Here is a 13,411-nt window from a genome sequence, read left to right on the forward strand (position 1 = left end):
ACAATAACACAGCAATATAATATATTATATAATATAATATATATATATATATATCTCACACACACACTCACACACACAGTGAGGCAAACATCACTTGACTTTGACCAATGCTAAATAAACATTGAAAAGGTTGGAACAACACAGCTATCTATGTATTAATTAATGTGTGGTGAGCATTTTCTGCATGTGGTGTTATTGGACCACACTTCTTTAATGGAACTGTAACATCTGAAAATATTGAGAACATTTCTTCTGCCACAATTCAATATATTAAAAATACATCTAACTATCAAGTGACTTTTTCCTCACTCTGTGTGTGTACGCGCATAATTTAAATATACTGCCTAGTAGAAACAAACATATTCCAAAACTTAGCAGCCCCTTTCAGATTGTTCAGAGTAGAGTTATGGATATTTCCAGTTAAACCCAAGTTTGTGTAAATTAAAATGTTCAAGTACTCTCTTTTCTTTCACATAACCCTCAAGGGTTCCCCTTACTCTACACAATTGGAATGCTGTCATTCCACATTCCTTACAATGGCAATATCCTATGGGATCTTGAGATTTTCAGCAAGCAGTGGCATTATTTAGAATTCTCAGCCAAATAACTGCTTTAGTGCCTCTGACCAGGGCCGTAGCCAGAAAAAAATTTCGGGAGGGGTTTTGAAAATTTCAGGGGGGGGGGGTTGAACTCCTAGCACACACACACACACACACCCGCTACAAACCTGTCAATATCTGCTTGAGATAGTGCCTGGAGGGACTCTTAATGTTTTGCCTCTCATAGACTTAGCATGGGGATTTGGTTAACCAGTTAAAATTCATGAGTAAACCAGGTTGTTTTTTATAACCTGAAAAATTTGGGGGGGGGGGGTGAACCCCTAACCCCCCCCCCCTCACTACAGGCCTGCCTCTGACCAAACACCAAACCTCACAATATAATTATAACTATGCATATAATTATGCAGTCAACAAAATCAGAATTAGATTAGTTTAGTCAAAACTATCTTTATTAGATCTTTATTTAATAGAGTGTAGCTTGGAACATCAATGGTGTCTACTGAATAGCAGCAGAAAGCTCTTGTGGCAAGACTAGGTCCAAAAGAAATTTACTATGTATTATTTTTGCATTACTAAAATGTTCAAGGTGATCTTGAGATGGAGAAAGGGTTCCAGATCTCAGATCCCACTAACAAGGTAAGTTGTCTAGGGAAAAATATTGCTAAGCAATATTCGTGGAAAAAATATCAAATAGTCATAAAATCCTTGGGAATTTACCATACTTAGTTGCTGTTAGTTATCATTGTAGTAACAGTTTAAATTTTATTTTTATTTCTGCTTCTTCAGTACTTAAAATATTATATGGCTACAAGATACTGATCTGTAGCACAAAACAACTTCACATGAGAAGAAGTTTAAGTACAGTGCTCCCTCACTTATCGCTGGGGTTAGGTTCCAGGACCACCCGCAATAAGTGAAAATCCGTGAAGTAGGGACACTATATTTATTTTAATATTGATACATTATTTTAGTAGTTATACACTATTTTAAGTCTTTATCAACCGGTTGTGTGTTGATAAATCGCCTCCTTCTCCTCCCATTGCTGCTTGGGCTCCTTTTCTCTCCCTTTGTCTTTTCCTTCCTCCCTTCCTTAGGCTGTAAATTGTAATTTTTTATGATTCATAATAGTCTTTTAGTGTTTATTGAAAAACCGTGAAACAGCGAATCTGCGAAAAGTGAACCGTGAAGTAGTGAGGGAACACTGTAATAAGATACTCCTCATTGACCGTTTAGTGAGATCACATTCCCATAACTATAAGGAGTGAATAGATACCTTGTTACAATTTTAAGGCAATGTAGTTATTTCTTGACTCATACAAGAAAGGAACAAATTACAAGTAACTATGGTATTTATATGCAACATGGGGTTTCCGAGTGCTATTCATGTTTGTTATTAAAGAATTACCTTAAAACTCTTTAATAGCAATCTTGTATGTTATCAAAAGTTGTTACTCACTAACACATGATAAAACTATTTTGTCATAAAAATGTTCCTCCAATATCATATGTAACACTATGAGAAAATGAGAGAGAGAGAGAGAAAGAGAAAGTAAAAAAAAACAGCATCTTGTTAAACAAGAGTGGGAGAAGAAAAGAGGAATTCTAAGCATGCAGACTGTTATGTCTGTCTATCCACAAGATATCCATCATCCTCTCTTCTTCCTCAGGTTTTAGAAGAAATTGGTTGCAATGGTTTCATAATACATTATTTGTTGAATTTTTAATGCTGCATTTCAGTATAAACTGAAGCAACAGGAGCAACCCCCACAGTCACAGTTAACATCAATTATCACTCTCATTGGGATACTTATCAAGAAGTTCTGCATGATCCTGGGGTGGGGTGGGGTAGCGTTGGGGGGCCGATGCTGTCATGACAGCCAGCAGGATAATGTCAGAGATGTGGTATTGTCTTACCTCTCACCTTTGACAAACACAATTATCACTCATCACAGAGAGGGAATTATTTTCAAGAGAAACAAATAAAAAGAGCAACTTTGAAAATAATCTCTTGTGCCTTTTTTGTGGAAATCTGTCCTCTTCATGCTGATGTGGCATGCCCTGTGAAGGAAGCTAAGACCTTCTAAGATGTGGTGGCATTTTTATCCACACCTTGTCATACTATCACACTGAGTGACAGAAATGACTGTGAAGGGCCCATTCTCTCACTGAAGCCAAGTGTCAACACTGCTCTAGATTTCCGATTTGGCCAAACACACCTGATAGGAATATAGAAGAGCACCAAGGTTAAATTTCTGGGTCATTCACCATATAAGGAGCATCTTTTAAAAAGCAAGTAGCATATGAAAAAGTATCTTACAATATCATTAATATAGATTAAAAGACTGTGAAGACAAGTGAAATAGCCCACACATATATATATATATATATATATATATATATATATATATACACACACACACACACACACACACACACACACACACACACACACACACAGAGAGAGAGAGAGAGAGAGAGAGAGAGAGAGAGAGAGAGAGAGAGAGAGAGAGAGTGTCAAGGTCACTGCAAGGACTGTCTCACTACAGTCCATGGCTCACCTTTTTCCAATCTTGCCTTTTACCACTCAACTAAGAGAAGGCAGTGGTTCCTTTTATATATCAAAGTTAAAACACAGTACTTACATTGCCCTATGAATAAATCGAACCAGGTATTTTGGAGCAATTTGTCTAAAATTTCTAGACACATGCATAAGTTTATACAGTACTTACTTGACTCTTCTCCCTTTGGAAATTAACCTGGGAATCTATTGCCCTTCTGTAAATTACCCATAAAATATCATCTAAACTGGCCAAGCGACTTATTCAGTGAGAATGAATATTATCACTAGAAATTGCTGCTGAAATTTTACTTCAAAATTTGGAACTGCTAAAGTTCTTTATGCCAAATGGAAGAAAGCAAGGTCAGAAACCCTTTTAGGCTGCTCCTGCAAACTTTTTCTAAGAACTTCTTGAAAAAAGATGGGGGGGGGGGGGAGAGATGGACCACTTGCCAGAGGTCGATTTGCCTGAATAATTTGTTTTACTACTGGAAGAAGAATACTTGCAGCTGTTGCTTCCTTTTCCTGCTGCCACAGCAGAAATGTAGGCAGCCTATTAAAATGTATTTATCTATCCTATAAACTTCTAAAGAGAGTCTTTAAGCAAAAATGGCATGCAGGGATGCTCCCCTCCAACCGTAATTGTTAAATTAATTTTTTTACAGTGAAAGTACAATAGATTTAGCATCTGTGCGGCATACATGTGTTTCAATTTTAAAAACCAGAACCTTCTGGAAAAGAGATCTGAATAAAATCTGAGAGTAGAAACTCAGTTCTTCCTTCTCAGAAGCCCAATACCATCCAGAGGGTCCACGTATTTACTAAAATAGCTTTTAGCCATGGCAGATCCACAGTTCGGCAAGGAGGGAGACAAATCTCTGATAACTGCATTTCCCCAATCATCTCTGAAGCTTTCTGCCAGCAAGGGAAACTAAAATGGATGCTACTTTACCTTATATTGATATTGTCCAGATAAAACTGCAGGAGCTTCATGTACAGATAGTATGTATCTTTCCAGATGTTGAGCTGAATCTCCCTTCAGCCCTAACTAGAATACTTAAAGGTAAAAGAGAAGGGAAGATGCAACCCAATACCATCTGGAAGGTCACCCACCCTAAAGCTAAAGTAAAATCCAGATTAAATATACAAATTCCATATTTTTGTCCATTTGTAACTTTTATTCTCCTATGAGACACTTTTAAGATCGTGCCTCCTAGAAGACTGAATATTTTTGAATATTGAATATTTCCTTGTGTGTGTGTGTGTGTGTGTGTGTGTGTTTGTATATTTTTATCCCATCTTATGTTATGATTGAGCCTCATGGCTCTGTTACTGACAGACGTGGGCGTAAGACTCCTCGAGAGTCAGATACTCTCGAGGAGCGAGAAAGAAAAAGACTGCGAGACATTTTTGCAGCACCATCTGACGAAGAGTCTTTTGAGGGGTTTACGGAGAGAATGGAGGAGGGGCTGGTTAGCTCGGAGGAGGATGAGATGGATTGGACTCGGGTAAGGGAGGAATTGGGTGCCACTGGTCATGATGGGATAGAAGATGAATGGGGACCTTCAGGATTAGACCCATGGCTTAGCTGGAGGGATGGGACGGGATCCACAGCTGGAGATGCTGTGGGGCGTAGTCAGAGGTGTTCCAGCTCTGATGAGGAAAGTGATGAGGAAACGCCCGGGTTAAGGAGGACAGCTGACAGTGATGAGGATTTGTAACTGGCATAAAATGGGGCTTGGGAGCAATTGCAAATTGCGTTGGGCAAGGTAATCTGGACGAACGCTTGGGATCTGTGTGGGACGCTTTCCTGAAGACTGGTGTGTTTTCCTGTGCTGAGACGTAAGTTGTTTTGGAATTCAGGGTCAGACGGCGGGAGGAATTGTGTGGGCATTTGTTTGTGCAAACCTGTGCTTACTCTTATTAGCTTGACCTTCCGTCGTCTTCTTGACGGACGCCATCTCCTGTTTTGAAAACTCGGACTGAACTGACCACGGCTTGTCTTCCCCCCTTCTTGGACTTGGAATCTACAACGTCTGCTTCTGGCTTTGATCTACGGAAAGGAACTGGGTCTACTCTACTGCTACAATCCTTGGCTGATCTGTTCGTGTTGGAAATCCTGTCTGCTGTGTGTGTGGGAGCGACGCAAGTTACTCTAAGCACAGTGTTGGCAGCAGAGAGGAATCTGCTGCCAATTAGTTGCATTCTTTTGTATCTTTTGTTCCTCGGCTTTTGTTTTGTTTATCCCCAGGCTGAAGCAAGCAGTTTGTTTTTACCCGGATTAAACTCCGGTTTAATCCGGTTTATCTTTTGAACGTTTTTCCTTGCCCCTTTTTGCTCCTAAAGGCTAATACTGCCTGGCCCTTGTATTTTACGGGCATTTTTGAGTTCTGTAATCCAATAAACTCTGTTATCTTGAACCTTGTGGCGTTCTGTCCTTGACAGATTGCCCAACGCCCATAAAAAGTTTATTGCAGCAATAAACCCGTCAGGAAGACGATGGAGGAGTTAAGGGCCAAATTTGACCAATTACAAACGGCTTTTACCGTCAGCCAAGCAGCTCATGCTGTGAAAGGACATGTTTTGACTCCTGAACGCTTTGACGGAACCAGGTGCAAGTTGCCAACCTTTTTGGCACAAGTGGAGCTTTATTTTTCCCAGCTCAGTGCTCATGCTTTTCCTACAGACACTAGCAAGGTGGCATTTATTTTGAGTTTGTTGACCGGTCCCGCAGGACAATGGGCCACTAATTTAATTTTGGGAAATGACCCAGTCAAGGACAATTTGAATAATTTCAAACAGTTATTAACTGACACTTTTGGGGATCCTCTCCGCACGGAGAATGCTGGGTGGGCTCTGTATCGGTTGAAACAGGGAAAGGGGACTGTTTTGGATTACTTAAATAAGTTTAACCTGTATCGCCACCAGCTGGATTGGGGGGAAAATGCATTCATGCTTTTATTTACTGCCGGGTTAAGTGATATGCTCCAGGATGAATTAGCACGCTTGGAGCCGGCTGAAAATTGGGACGCCTTAGTAGCTAAGGTGCTGCGTTTAGACGCAAGGTTCGAGGCTCGTAAACACTCGAAAGCAATGTGTGCGCCACCCATGCATATTACCAGGGCACCTGTGGTGATGGGGGAAGAGCCTATGGTGCTTGGGGTCTTTAAAAAGCTGTCTACAGAGGAAAGGAGCCGTAGGAGGCAGCTGGGGTTGTGTTTGTACTGTGGGAATGCGGGGCATTTTGCCAAAAACTGTAATGTGAAACCTTCTCAGCTTTCGGGAAAAGGCCAGCCCTAGTGCGACGTGAGTCCAACGCACTAGGGCTCCTCAAGCAGTCAACTGAGGGGAGGAAGCATGTTTTCGTACCCATTACATTATCTGTTGGGGGAAGGGAACTTGTTTCTACTTTGGCACTGCTGGACTCAGGGGCTACGGTCTCTTATGTAGATATTGAGTTTGCTAAGAAGCATGGCATTCCTAGAGTGCGCAAGGCATGCGACGTGTGGGTGGAAGGAGCAGATGGGAGACTGCTGGAGACTGGGGTGGTTAACCATGAAACCTCAGCAGTAATGTGGGAGGTGCAGGGAGTAACGGGAACGTTTGTGTGGGATATTACGAGCTTGCCTAGATATGATGTGATCCTGGGGATGGATTGGCTAGCTGTAGTAAACCCACAAGTAGATTGGGCGACACGTAAAGTGACCTTAAAGAGGCAGGATTGTTGCACTCTGAATGTTACTCAATCTGATATGGAGGGAGTGCCTGCTGAGTATGGGGAGTTCTCTGATGTATTTTGTAAAAGAGAAGCGGACAAATTACCACCGCACAGGCCATATGATTGCGCCATCAAGTTAGCAGAAGGTGCGAAATTGCCAGCAGGAAGGCTGTATGCCTTGACTGTACCGGAAAGGCAAGCTTTGAGGGAGTTTCTAGATGAAAATTTAGCCAAGGGGTTTATTCGCCCATCTAGCTCTCCAACTGCGGCACCAGTATTCTTTGTAGCCAAAAAGACTGGGGAACTTAGGCTGGTCTGCGACTATCGGATCCTAAACAAATACACCATTCGGGATAGGTACCCGCTACCTTTAATCTCGGAACTATTGTCAAGGGTGCAAGGGGCTAAGGTTTTTACCAAGCTTGACCTGCGGGGGGCATATAACTTAATCCGTATACGGGAAGGGGATGAATGGAAGACGGCATTTAACACGTGTTTCGGATGCCACGAGTTCCGAGTCATGCCTTTCGGACTTTGCAACGCTCCTGCGGTCTTCCAGAGGTTCATGAACGATGTGTTCAGGGACCTAATTGACCAATTTTTAGTGATTTATTTGGATGATATCTTGATTTTTTCTAAGGACGAGAAAGAACATCGTCAACATGTCAAGCAGGTTCTGCACCGTCTGCGGGCTAATGGGCTTTTCGCCAAGGCTTCCAAGTGCGTCTTTCATGTGCCTGAAGTGGAGTTCCTAGGTCATGTAGTGTCAGGTAGGGAACTTAAAATGGATCCACATAAGGTCGACGCCGTTAACTCATGGCAGGAGCTAAAGACTAAGAAGGATGTACAAAGGTTCTTAGGTTTCGCTAATTACTACCGGGAGTTTATTCCGAATTTTGCAAAACTCACGGTACCTTTGACGCAGCTCCTGCGTAAGAAACAGCCATTTGTGTGGGGGCGGGAAGCTCACGATGCGTTTCTACAACTTAAGTCTAGTTTTCAATCGGACAACATACTAACACATCCTGATGTTGACAAACCGTTCGTGGTAGAAGCGGATGCTTCTAGCTACGCGTTGGGGGCTGTATTGTCTCAGAAGGATTCCTCAGGGACTTTGCGTCCCTGTGGTTTTTACTCGCGGCAACTAACACCCTTCGAGCAGAACTATACCATATGGGAGAAGGAGTTGTTGGCGATTAAGGTGGCGTTTGAGGTGTGGCGGCACTGGCTTGAAGGGGCACGGCACCAGATTGTGGTCAGATCTGATCACAAGAATTTAGAGCACTTACAAACAGCAAAGAAGTTAAACCAGCGTCAAATCTGATGGGCTTTGTTTTTCTCCAGGTTTAACTTCAAGGTGCAGTTCGTGGAGGGGAAGGCAAACTTGCGGGCCGATGCTTTATCCCGCAAGCCGGAGTTTAAGACCAATGAGCAGGTAGTATGTCAGACCATCTTGCCTACTGCCTCTCTATGTGTTGTAGACAATGAGCTCGGGTTACATGACCAGATCCTTGAGGCTCAGAGGGATGATGTGTGGGCTCAGGAGCAACTGATGCTGCTATCAGCAGGTAACCGTACAATACTGCCGCATCTACAAGATCAAGACGGAGTATTGGTACGCAGGGGGCAGGTCTACGTACCAGTGGGGGCCCTCAGGTTGGAGGTGATTAGAGCCCACCATGACGAACCCATGGCTGGGCACTTTGGCAGGTTCAAGACCGTACAGCTTATCACCAGGAGCTACTGGTGGCCAAAGATGCGGCAAGACATTCTGCGCTTTTGTGACAGCTGCGCTGTTTGCCAGCAGAGTAAGACGCCTGTTGGGCGCCCTAGAGGGTTGTTGTCGTCTCTACCTGTTCCGGAGAGGCCATGGCAAATCATTTCCATGGATTTTATTTCAGATTTGCCTAAGTCTGGGGGTTATACTTGTATTTGGGTGGTGGTGGATTTATTTAGCAAACTGGCTCATTTTATTCCTTGTTCAACCATTCCGGCGGCCCCTACGTTGGCCTTACTATTTACTAAGCACATCTATCGTTTGCACGGAGCACCCGAGGTGATTATTTCAGATAGGGCTCCGCAATTTGTGTCACGCTTTTGGAAACATTTCCATGAGTGCTTAGGGACTAAGTTAAACGTTTCTTCAGCCTTTCATCCGCAGACGGATGGACAGTCGGAACGGGTTAATGGGCTCTTAGAGCAGTATTTGCGTTGTTTTTGTTTAGATCAACCCACGGCTTGGGTGAAGTGGTTACCGGTGGCGGAGTTCGCTTACAATAATGCGGTGCACACGTCTAGTCAGCATACGCCATTTGAGCTAACTTATGGTTTTCACCCACGGGGAGGTGTGGCGCCGTCGACCAATGTGGTCTCTTCGGACCCTGTATACCGCTCTTCGGAAATGGCTGCACTGCATGATGTTGCCCGTCGCTTACTGTTGGAAGCTAAGGCAACGCAAAAGACTCAGGCTGACCGCCACAGGCAGGCAGGGGAGGAGTTGGAAGAAGGGGATTTGGTGTGGTTATCTTCCAAACATATTAAACAGGCTGGGGGAAAGTTTGCGCCGCGATATTTGGGTCCCTTTCCTATCGTTAAAAAGATTTCTTCCGTTGCGTTTCGTTTGCGTTTACCGTCTAGTTTAAAGGTCCATCCAGTCTTTCATCGTTCGCTGTTGAAACTAGATACGTCTAGTCGTCGTGGTGCTATAGCGGAGGGTATCACTGCCACTTCTCCGCCATCGGGGGAGGAGGCTTTGTGAGAGGGGATAGTGTTATGATTGAGCCTCATGGCTCTGTTACTGACAGACGTGGGCGTAAGACTCCTCGAGAGTCAGATACTCTCGAGGAGCGAGAAAGAAAAAGACTGCGAGACATTTTTGCAGCACCATCTGACTAAGAGTCTTTTGAGGGGTTTACGGAGAGAATGGAGGAGGGGCTGGTTAGCTCGGAGGAGGATGAGATGGATTGGACTCGGGTAAGGGAGGAATTGGGTGCCACTGGTCATGATGGGATAGAAGATGAATGGGGACCTTCAGGATTAGACCCATGGCTTAGCTGGAGGGATGGGACGGGATCCACAGCTGGAGATGCTGTGGGGCGTAGTCAGAGGTGTTCCAGCTCTGATGAGGAAAGTGATGAGGAAACGCCCGGGTTAAGGAGGACAGCTGACAGTGATGAGGATTTGTAACTGGCATAAAATGGGGCTTGGGAGCAATTGCAAATTGCGTTGGGCAAGGTAATCTGGACGAACGCTTGGGATCTGTGTGGGACGCTTTCCTGAAGACTGGTGTGTTTTCCTGTGCTGAGACGTAAGTTGTTTTGGAATTCAGGGTCAGACGGCGGGAGGAATTGTGTGGGCATTTGTTTGTGCAAACCTGTGCTTACTCTTATTAGCTTGACCTTCCGTCGTCTTCTTGACGGACGCCATCTCCTGTTTTGAAAACTCGGACTGAACTGACCACGGCTTGTCTTCCCCCCTTCTTGGACTTGGAATCTACAACGTCTGCTTCTGGCTTTGATCTACGGAAAGGAACTGGGTCTACTCTACTGCTACAATCCTTGGCTGATCTGTTCGTGTTGGAAATCCTGTCTGCTGTGTGTGTGGGAGCGACGCAAGTTACTCTAAGCACAGTGTTGGCAGCAGAGAGGAATCTGCTGCCAATTAGTTGCATTCTTTTGTATCTTTTGTTCCTCGGCTTTTGTTTTGTTTATCCCCAGGCTGAAGCAAGCAGTTTGTTTTTACCCGGATTAAACTCCGGTTTAATCCGGTTTATCTTTTGAACGTTTTTCCTTGCCCCTTTTTGCTCCTAAAGGCTAATACTGCCTGGCCCTTGCCTGGCTGCAAATTCTCACTGGATTCCTGAGACATCATCAGACGGCAGTTTTTAAAGCAATTTTACGCTGGTCTCCATTTCTTTTATCCAGTGCCCATGATATAGGTAAGTTCCCCGCAATTTTCTCTTTTTAGCACTATTTTCATGTGTCCCCCCGTCTAATGGGGGAAAGCGATGGGGCACAATGCACCTTGTAGCAATTCCTCCACAGCCCCCTTGCAGCCTTCTGTTAGCCCCCAAAACGTTACCGGGGGGGGGGGGATAGTGTGATGAGGTCACTGGAAATCACCATTACTCTAAGAAAATAATAGAAAGATTTTGAACCCATAAACTAAGGAATGTTCAGTCAGTATTGAGCCAAACCTGGGGCCTTTTCACACTAAGTCCCAGAATTCCTCTATTCCAGGAATTTCAAAAATGCAGTCACTGGGAGGAACTGAAAATATTGCCAGTTATTTTGCTACAGGTATAGATTTCCCTTTGTCATTTTGTTATACTCTTCCTGTAACCTGCTTTTATCAACTGCAGGAAGCTAAAACTGAATTTTCTTGAAATGAGTCCACTCTTTTTTATGTTCTGGTTGCCTCAATCACCAATGGGGAGCTACCTATTTTACTTCAGCTAGTGCTTGCTTTTCTCTCTTTCTCCTTCTGCAACAATTGAATTAATCTAGTTTTTCTCAAGGTAGTGCCCAAAATATGTTGGATTAAAGCTCCATCATGCTCAACTACCTCAGTCCAGAATGATGTGAACTGCAGTGAAATTGGGAGAAAGTGTTAACGCTGACTGATGCTGAACCCTTTAATCCCTTAACTAACACTTGAACATTTAAAATACTTCATTTTTTAGAGCTTGAATGTATAGCAATTACATTTTCTTTTTCTTCCCTTTCTTTTTCTTTCTTTCTTTCTTTCTTTCTTTCTTTCTTTCTTTCTTTCTCTTCCTTCCTTCCTTCCTTCCTTCCTTCCTTCCTTCTCTATTCCCATCCAACTTGAACCTTATTTCTAATTTCAACATTGTCTATAGGAAATTATCTTCCATGGAAATAAAAAAAAATGGCTTAGGTTGTATATATTGTAATGCCTACTTAAAAGCAGCACATACAGCATCCTTCCTGCAAAATGCTCAAGCTAGTGTACTCGGAAATATTTTTTACAAGCCTCTTAAAAATGTACCTTGCAATTTATATTAGGGGTTAAGCAAATTAGCCATTTTATATTTCCCTTCTAAAGCATGAATATGCAGCTAATAAACTGCTTAAACTATACAAAAATATTAGCGCTCTAGACTGAATGTTAGAGCTCTAGAGTAATCACCTTATGGCTGTTTATGTCTACAGGAACAGAATGTTGAAGGCTTTTAGCAAGTTAGCGAGCCAGAATCTTCCCATTCTTACACAACCAGGTTAATTCTGCTGTCATTTTAGTCACTACCAGAGCTGCAAAGAGAGGCTTCTGTTACTTACAAACCTTCCTGAAATCAAAGAGATGAGAAGAAATCATGGGAGGAATTTCCTGCTAGTGCTTCTGTCCTTCAAAATGTGAGGGTGAAGATAGATCATTTGAAAAGAGAGTCCTGGCTTCCTGCTTGCCTTTTGACAGAGATCATTCAGCTCAGGTATTGCCTCCCTCCCTCCCGGTTTCAGGCAGATACCAGCTTCCACCTTTTAAAAAGAGATTAAGATATTCTGCAAGTGAATGAACAGTCATTCATCTCCATTTTCCAAAAGTGATTAAAGGATTAGGGTATGTTGTGAGGATACATTAGTTTAGCGGTGCAATAGACACAGAAGCACAAATCAACACAATGCAGAGCTGTTCTCAAATGTACACCTTCACACAGTGCCCAGTCGAGAAAACTATGTGAAATGTTGTACACCTTGAAATCACCCACAGAGTAGAGCAACCTCGGAAAAGTTCTTTTTTGTCTGGCAATATATTTGCCACAGATTATGGGGGAAGAGTTTCAAGTGTTCAAGCAATCAAAACTTTGAAAGAAAATTAAAAGTCTTACAGTTCCTCTCAAGACTGAGAGAAAGCAATGCCTCTATGTTTGTAAGATGCATCTGGCGCCACAAAAACGTTAGCAAGAAATTCCCCTTTCCCATTTAGTCTCAAAATTGATACAGAGTTCCTTCATATCTCTTTATGCTGGAACAGACTGGCATGGTTATGTCTTGAAAGCTTGTAAATTACCTCTAAAAAGAAATAATTCAATATGTAATTTATTACAGAACATCCCCCAAGCAATTTGTGAATGTTAGATTTTTTTTAAAAAAAACTTTGTGATATAACATTAATATAATGTAATATATTTTATATTATTTTATATTTATATTTCTTGTTGTGAGTTGAGAAAGGAAAGCCACAGAACATAAAAAAACTTTAAAATGTTTTAAAAATGCATCTTTAAAAGTGGAAACATTGCTCAAAAATGTTTACTTATTTCACTGGGATAGGCAAAATGCTGCCTTTCAGATTCCTTACAATTAACTATACTGAACAGGGCTCCTAATGCTTTTAATTATTCATTTTTAAATAGTACTAGTTTTAATTCTGTTTTAATGCTTATAGTCGTTAGGTTTTAAATTGTATATTGTATTGTTTTACCACCATTCACTGCTTTGAGTCTTTTAGAGAAAAAACTGGTATATAAATAAATATAATCATCATCACAGAACATCATCACATCATCGCAAACCACAGACCACCTATGACAATGCAGTCTGAGCCCTGCCACATGCA

The 13,411-nt window shown here is 42.4% G+C and overlaps 1 protein-coding gene across 4 annotated transcripts in view; it reads right to left on the minus strand.

Moving 5' to 3' along the window:
- trmt11 (tRNA methyltransferase 11 homolog) overlaps nt 1-13,411 on the minus strand; it is a 61,584-nt gene that overhangs the window by 16,972 nt on the left and 31,201 nt on the right. The gene's annotated exons all lie outside the window — the stretch shown is intronic.

The sequence above is a fragment of the Anolis carolinensis genome, chromosome 1, assembly GCF_035594765.1.
Source record: "Anolis carolinensis isolate JA03-04 chromosome 1, rAnoCar3.1.pri, whole genome shotgun sequence".
Lineage (NCBI taxonomy): Eukaryota > Metazoa > Chordata > Lepidosauria > Squamata > Dactyloidae > Anolis > Anolis carolinensis.